This window comes from Ochotona princeps, chromosome 5 (assembly GCF_030435755.1).
Source record: "Ochotona princeps isolate mOchPri1 chromosome 5, mOchPri1.hap1, whole genome shotgun sequence".
NCBI classification, from domain to species: Eukaryota; Metazoa; Chordata; class Mammalia; order Lagomorpha; family Ochotonidae; genus Ochotona; species Ochotona princeps.
The window spans coordinates 65,583,800-65,591,987 of NC_080836.1; the positions used below are offsets into that span (position 1 = coordinate 65,583,800).

The 8,188-nt window shown below is 39.4% G+C and overlaps 1 pseudogene; it reads left to right on the forward strand.

The window, feature by feature from the left end:
* Positions 1 to 948: 948 nt before the first annotated feature.
* Positions 949 to 1,780, forward strand: LOC101527430 (protein SET-like; annotated as a pseudogene).
* The last annotated feature ends 6,408 nt before the right edge of the window (positions 1,781 to 8,188 follow it).

The window sequence follows — 8,188 nt, forward strand, 5'->3', positions numbered from 1 at the left end:
GTTCCTTACCTGGACACCCTGCCTGGGTAGACCTTTCGCCTGTTCTTCTGAGGACAACTCTCAGAGATTACCTCAATGATTGTATCTACAAAGCAAGTTAATTTTTTGCTCTCATGGATTCTTTTCCTCCCTTCTTTCATGGCTTGTCAACACCACGGTCCAGGATACCCACAGCCTCTCAATCAACTGTCCTTTGCTCTGCTACTTGGGGAAAGTTACTTAAGGAACAAACATTGGCCTCTCTTGAGGCTCACACTTCATGTATCATGCCTCAGCTGTAATTTTCCCTCTTTCCGTGTGTATATATTCCTATAACACAGAAATAAACATATATACATATACATATATGTGTATATAGCTCAAGAACTTGGGGATCTTCACCATGTGGGAGACCTGGGTGTAATTCCTGGATCCTTGCCTCTGTCTGGCCCAGCTCTGGCTTTTGTAAGCATTGAAAGAGTAAACTAGTGAATGGATGAGTATTTTTCCTATCTCTTCTCTTGTTTCTCTCTTTTGTTCTCCTTTCCAAATGAAAATAAATGAACTTTAAAAGAAAAAGTGGCAGAAAACTATATAAAATGTAAATAACTTGGGCACTTGACAGGATTGTTGCTTTCTTGAGTCAGTCTGCCCAATTTTTGCATTTACTGTTGTGGAAGATAATGAATTTCTTTTTCAGACCAACAAAAACTGAATAGAATTTGTACATAGATAAACAGAATTTAATACAATTAAAGCAGTTACCAGGTGGCATGCTAATCTTTAAATAAGTTTAGGGGTCAGCTCAATGGTATAGCAACTTAATCATCTGCCTGTAAGCTCCCGTATCCCTATGGATGCCAGCTCACATCCTGGGCGCTCCACTCCCGATCCAGTATTGTAGAAAGCAGTGTAGAGTTCTCAGCTGCTTCCTTCCCAGTTGGTGGTACTCCAAAGTTCCTTGAAGCGATGGCCCCCAAATACTCAGCTTTGCTCCAGCCTCAAATGAAGAAGCCCAGACCAGCTCTAGGCCCCAAGCCGGCAGGTCCAGGAACCTCTTAGGATCTGCCCAAGGGAGAAGAAGAACAACAAGAAGCCATTGAACATGTTGATGAAGTACAGAATGAAATAGACAGACTTAATGAACAAGCCAGTGAAGTGATTTTGAAAGTAGAACAGAAATATAACAAACTCCGCCAACCATTTTTTCAAAAGAGGTCAGAATTGATCGCCAAAATCTCAAATTTTGGGGTAACAACATTTGTCAACCATCCACAAGTGTCTACACTGCTGGGGGAGGAGGATGAGGAGGTGCTGCGTTATCTCACCAGAGTCGAAGTGACAGAGTTGAAGATAGTAAATCAGGTGACAGAACAGATTTTTATTTTGAGGAAAACGCTTTCTTTGAAAATAAAGTCCTCTCCAAAGAATTCCATCTGAGCAAGAGTGGGGGGGTCCTTCCTCAAAGTCCACTGAGATCAAATGGAAATCCGGAAAGGACCTGACAAGTCCAACACACAACAAAGCCAGCAGGAAGCAGCAGCACGAGGAGCCCGAGAGCTTCTTCACCTGGTTCACCGACCACTGGGCCGCTGGCGCCGACAAGCTGGGCGAGGCCATCAGGGACAACATCAGGCCCAACCCGCTGCAGTACTGCTTGCTTCCAGACATGGATGATGAGGCAGGGAAAGGAGAAGAAGAAGATGATGATGAAGAAGAAGGATTGGAAGACATGGATGAGGAGGGGGATGAGGATGAAGGTGAAGAAGGAGAGGAGGACGAAGGAGATGATGACTACTAGAAAACACGGATTCCAACTTTTTTTTTTTTTAACTTTCTCCAGTCCCTGGGAGGAAGTTGCTGTCTTTTTTTTGCTCACTCAGTCACCTTGTTCTTGAAGTCTTTTTTCTCTAGTCCATGGTTATCACCATATTGTGGGTTAATAGCTTATGCAGAATACAATGGGAAAAGAATCTCTTACCCTTTTCTGTTCCAAATTTCACTCTCACCCCTGCTTGTCTCCACAAACTATTTGGAATCAACCACCGTGATCTGTGGGAAAACTGAACCTTCTGCTCCTCTGGCTGGGCCGGGAGCTGGAGGCTGGTAGACAGACCCCTGTGTAGTCATGCAGAGAATTCTAGCTTTTCCCTCCTTTCTCTGTATATTGGGCTCAGAAATTACGCTGTGTCTCTATGTGAATGCAGACAGCATTTACCAACATGTATCTGTCTATTTTCTCTTGTTTAAAAAAAAGAAAAAAAAAACTTTAAAAAATGGAGCTCTAGAAGGTAAGCAAAGGGTGGGTTTGAGATTTTTGGGTGGGTTCCGTGGGCATTGTGACAACGTGGCTTCCCCTTTGGCGTGCTTCATTGTCATATTTAACAGACATCCTTGCAGTCTGAGGTGACACTTAAACAAAACAAAACAAAACAAAAATCTTCTCTCCTAATGATGGATTGAATCCGGCCACTTGATGGGAGAATCAGCAGAGCCTGTAGGATCTTATTTGGAATTGACATTCTCTATTGTAATTTTGTTCCTGTTTATTTTTTTTTCTTTTTGTTTCAGTAGAAAAGAAAAGATGTTCAGTTTTAAACGTTAAAAAGAGTACAAGTTGGGCCCGGCGGCGTGGCCTAGCGGCTAAAGTCCTCACCTTGAAAGCCCCGGGATCCCATATGGGCGCCAGTTCTAGTCTTGGCAGCTCCACTTCCCATCCAGCTCCCTGCTTGTAGCCTGGGAAAGCAGTTGAGGACGGCCCAAAGCCTTGGGACCCTGCACCCGCGTGGGAGACCTGGAAGAGGTTCCTGGTTCCTGGCATCGGATCAGCGCGCACCGGCCTGTTGTGGCTCACTTGGGGAGTGAATCATTGGACAGAAGATCTTCCTCTCTGTCTCTCCTCCTCTCTGTATATCTGACTTTGTAATAAAATAAATAAATCTTAAAAAAAAAAAGAGTACAAGTTGCTTTGTTACAGTAACTAAATGTGTCCAAAAAAAAAAAAAAAAAAAAGAAAGCAAGCAATTTAGAATGGTCTAAGGTCTTGGGCTCCTACCCCATGTGTGAGAGCTGGGGGAGGCTCCTGGCTCCCAGTTTCAGATGAGAAAAGCTCTGGTTGTTGCAGCCATTGGAACAATGCGCCAGTGAATGGAAGATTTCTTCCTCTTTTTTTCCTTCTATCTGAAAAAAAAAATCTACCTCTAAAACACTAACAAAAAATCCAGATCTTTAAAAAATGTTTTATGTACTTTTTGATTTTTAAACTTCATTAAGATTAATTATGTTAGTGTGTAAAGTATTTTACTAAAAGTAATCAAATATTGTATTTTCAATGTAGTAAGTAGGTATATTTGTAAAATGAATTAGCAGACATATGGAAGCAAGTTTAACTGACAGTAATCTAATAGGTTCAAAACAATAAAACAATAAAATTTGAAGCATTTATAATTTAATTAATGCATTAGTAAATTAATAATCAATACTTATAGGTTATAAGATATCTTTAGTGCTCTGGAAACCTTAAATATGATGAAATAAAGGAAAATTAGTGCTGGATTAAATAACTTAAAATGTGTAGTCTGAAGTGAAGTCTAATTTATAACTATTCAAATAAATGCTGATGCTTGTAAAGTTGAAAAAAATTGTGAATTGCAAACCCCTTCAGAGATACAAAAATATATGCATGCAATAAACGTTTTAGTAAGAGCTAATGATAAATATTCTCTCCTTGACCAAATTCTAGGTAAGATCTTCCAACTGCTTTTCTCTGCAAGTTCTTGGCTGTTGGGCTTCTGTGTTGGTCTGCATTGTCCAAATCTGGGAAGAATTCTGAATGTCAGTTTACCCGTCTTTGAGAGCAGGTCACTCTCCAGGTCTAATTGGGTCAAGGACTGGAATGACCAAGGGTTTACTGGGCCTACACTTTGTACTAAATGTTTTCTATACTTTTTAAATGACAAATTTGTTATGCTTTTTAAGTGACAAACTTTTTTAAGTTTCCACAACTAGAAAACCATGGAGCCAGGAGAGATGCAATGCTCCTTAACCATAACCCTCAGTTGTCCCCTAGACGATGTCTCCACTCACTCTTGCCTGCAGTTACAAACTATTAAATCAGTTTAACCGGAAGCCTTTTTTTAAGTCCTGTGAGTCTTCCCCTTTGTAACTATTCCTTCATTGCCACCCACCCCATCCTTCTTGTCATCTATAAATTCCCGCTTTTCCTCACAGAATTCAGAGTATATTCTAATCTCTCTCTGCCCAATTGCAAAGCCCTACACCTATTGTGATGACCCTGAATAGTTTGCCTTAGCATTCTTTAACAAGTGTAATGAATTCTTTTGTTTTATAATATTCATTTTATAAAACTATTAGCCATTTAATTATTTTCTGCTACCACACTCTTGATTTAGCTTTTTGGATAACTTAGCATTATGCATATTGGTTTTTGTAATGTGATGTCTCAAAGTATGGAGATATTTGTGATTCCTTGTCTTTCTGTAAAAGTGGTAGGAATTACCCACGACTGACAACTGGTAAAGGCGGGGGTGAGAAATGTATTTTACGATATAAGTGCTCTCCCAAAGGGGAATAGTTGAACAAGTGGTTTAAGCAGAAAGCAAATGCAAGTAAAATGGGAAATAATCTAACAGATTTAGAATAGGCAAGTGTCACAGGGGCAGGTTTGTTAGGAAATGTTGAAAGCTTGCAGTAAAACCACCACAACTGGATCAATGAGCAATACAGAACAAGTTCAGTGTGTTAGAACTGGTATTAGCATGGATGCAGATTGAGTTGGAGAGGGACACAGCCAGTAACTTGAGTGCCAAATGAAAGTTTGATGGAGATATCAGTTGAGCAGTTACTGAAGGAGGCTTTACTGTAATTAAGATGTGCATCGTGATTTTTTTGCATAAGAATGCAATAAACATGCTTGAGATACTTCCTCTATGAGATCATGGCTTCATTCATAACAACTAAGGAAGTGACCACACTGGGAAAGCAAGGCAAAGCGAGATCAGAGAATACAAAGTGCTGCAATTCTGGGAGGATTATTGTTCTTTTAGAAGCTGTTGTTCAGGGATTGTCCTGGGACCTTTCTTAGCCCTTACAAAATAGGGATGCCCTCTGGTGACCTTTACTTAGTTCCAAAGGAAGCCTGTTCTTCAGGGTTCTTGAATATGAATAAATGCCACTTGATGTGGAAATTACTGTAAAGTGACTTTCTTTATCTTTGGAAATTTTAGTAAAAAATATAACCTGACTCATTGCAGATACAAAATGAGGAAGAGGGTGAATATTCAGAAGCTCAGTTTTCAAATCCTGCTTTTGTTGTGATCATCCAACTCCCCTTATTATCTCTCACATCTTTGTTGCACCTGTACTGTTTTTTGACCAATTTTTTTATACTAGTGAGTTCACCCAGAGTGTTTGAACAAGAGTTATCGTGAGACTAGATCACACGGAATGCTTACTGTGCTAAATGTTTTTGATAATTTATAAACGATAGAGAAATTTGTCTGATTTCAGCCATAGAAGAGTGACAGGTTGTATGGTTAGAGTCAACCTGGTTTCTACCAGGGGAAATGGACAGCAGAGTACCAAAAGGTCCCCTGGAGGGCAGTTCTTTGCAAGGGAGAGTGGAAAGGCTTTTGATAACCTGAATACTTAGACTCCTGGCTGATGCTTGCTTTTCTCTCCTCTAATGAAAGGAGAAGCTGCACCTGCTCACAGATACCGAGAAAGAAATTCAGATCTCTCATTTGAAAAGACATTTGTGCGGTTCGCTTAATTTTGTTTAATAAAGCATAAAAGCGGATCCTTTGCGAATTACTCTGGCTTGCCTGATTTGTCAGGAGACTTAAAATGTTGCATGAAATTGTCTGGTTTTCTTCTCAATACCTTGATTTTTATCAAATAATAAAGCTTGGATGAATAAAATCTGAGATATGTGGTCAGTAATTCCAATAGTTTTTTAATTATTTGACATCAAATTTTCACTTAACTACCAGTCCGCATTTTTCTTCAATGAGAGGGTGGACTAGCTAACCTTAAAGACTCTTTGAACCTTCAGTTAGTGTAGGTATTATTCTTTTCTTTTTTTTGTGAAACAGATTCCTTAATCAAAGCACTGCATTCATACTTGTCCAGTTTCAGCAATTGCCTTCACTAGTTCATCTTTATGGTAAGTTAAATGGTTAGATGTTTGATTTCTTCTGATAGTTGCAACTTGAGCTTTCTTGGTGAGATGTGATACACACTAGTTATTAAGAAAAGCTTCGCAGCAGAATGAAAGAACGAGATGTAAATCCAATGATAGTATTTGTTCTCAAATATGCATATCAGATAAGATTAGGAGACTGAAATACAGCAAGGAAAAGAGTAGAATGGGAGACAGGAATGGGATTTGTAGAGTTGATGCCAGTAAAGCTTTGGTCAGTTTTGTAAGTGTTTGTCATCCAAATATTTTTTATTCTAAGGAGCAGTTTGAAATTCTTGAAAAAATTAATGAGATTAGTGATGAGGTCTTTTTTTTCAGACTTTAAAATTTTTCATTGAAAAGGCAGATTTACAGAAAGGAGAGACTGAAAGCATCTGCTGTTTCACTCCCCAAGTGACCACAATGACCAGAGCTGAGCTGATTCGATCTGGGAGCCAGGAGCTTTTTCTGTGTTTCCCAAGATGATGTGGGGTTCCATAGTTTTGAGTCATCTTCCACTGCTTTTCCAGGTGACAGTCAAGGGGCTGAATTGGAAGTAGATGGGACTCAAACCAGTGCCCATATGGGATGCTGGCTCTTGGAAATGGAGGATTAACTGGTTGAGCCATTGCATTAGCCTCTAGTGACAAGATCTTAACTACTTTCAGGAAAGAATCAAAGTGATGCTCTAAAAGTATGTCTGAATTTATAGAAGAGTGTAGATTAGACAGATGGCAGTAATAAATTAGTTTATTCCAAAGCTGTGTGGATAAAAGAAATGATGTGTACATTCTGTTGGCTTGTCAATGACTGTAAGTAAGCAAGGGGAGGATGTAGCAGTTTATTATCGGGATCTTAATATGGGTAAGTTTTGTATTAGTACCAGTCTTCAAAAAAAGTAATATGGAAGTTATTGAAGGGAAATACAATTTCAAGTTTGGACACCTTATAAAAAATGCATTTGTGTGAGACTTAAAGTGATAGAAAAATCTTCCATCCTATGGTTCACTCTCCAGATGGCCCCAATATAGAGGTGGTGTAAGTGTGTGTCTTCTTATGTTTTCATTTTAAGGTTCATGTTACAAATATGAGCTTTTTGGTTTACATAGAAGAAATGTCAATGGCAAGGCTCACAGAAATGCTAATTTTTAAAGATGTAATTATTTTTATTTGAAAAGCAGAGTTACAGACAGGAGAGACACAAAGAGATCTATCTTTCATCTGCTAGTTATTAGAGCAACAGCCAGAGCTGAACAGATTAGAAGCCATGAAGTTGTTCTGGGTCTCCCACATGGGCGCACGAGCTCAGGGTCTTGAGCCATCCTCTAATGCTTTCCAAGGCCATAATCAGGGAACTGGATCAAAACTTGAGCAGCTGGGGCATTAACCAGCTCCCATATGTGATGCTGGCATTGCAGTTGGAGGATTAGCATGCTTCACCTCGCCACTGTCCCCAAAATACTAATATTTTAAGCAGCTTAGAAAAAGTAAAACCTATAGGAAAAAAGGACTAGTAAAGAGGAAGAAAACCCAAGAAACTTAAATTATGGAAGTTGAATATTTTGAGAAACAGCAGGCAGTGAATAGTATTGACTGTATAGAAAGATTTACAAAGTAGATTAAAGCATCATTGTGTTTGACGTAACGGTTTTTAGTGATGTTGCTGGTGACAGTTTTGGTTGAGTTGTATATGTGGTAGACAGCAGGGTAGCATGAATATTTAGAGTAGCTCATACGTAGCATCGGTCTATATATGGAAAGGGATAGAAAGGAAGGAAGAGGAAAAGGAACTTAAAATAACAGGGAGTATTTTCTTATTTTACTTTGAGAGACAGGACACACACACTGTGTGTGTGTGTGGACAATCTACTGCTTTACTTTCCAAGTTCAGGAATAGGTAAAGGCAAGCCAGATTAAAGTGGAAAGCCTGAAACTCAATGAAAGCCTCACATGGTGTTTGGGATTCATGGACTTTACGAGCTTCTGCTTCCCAGGTTGTACATTGGCAGG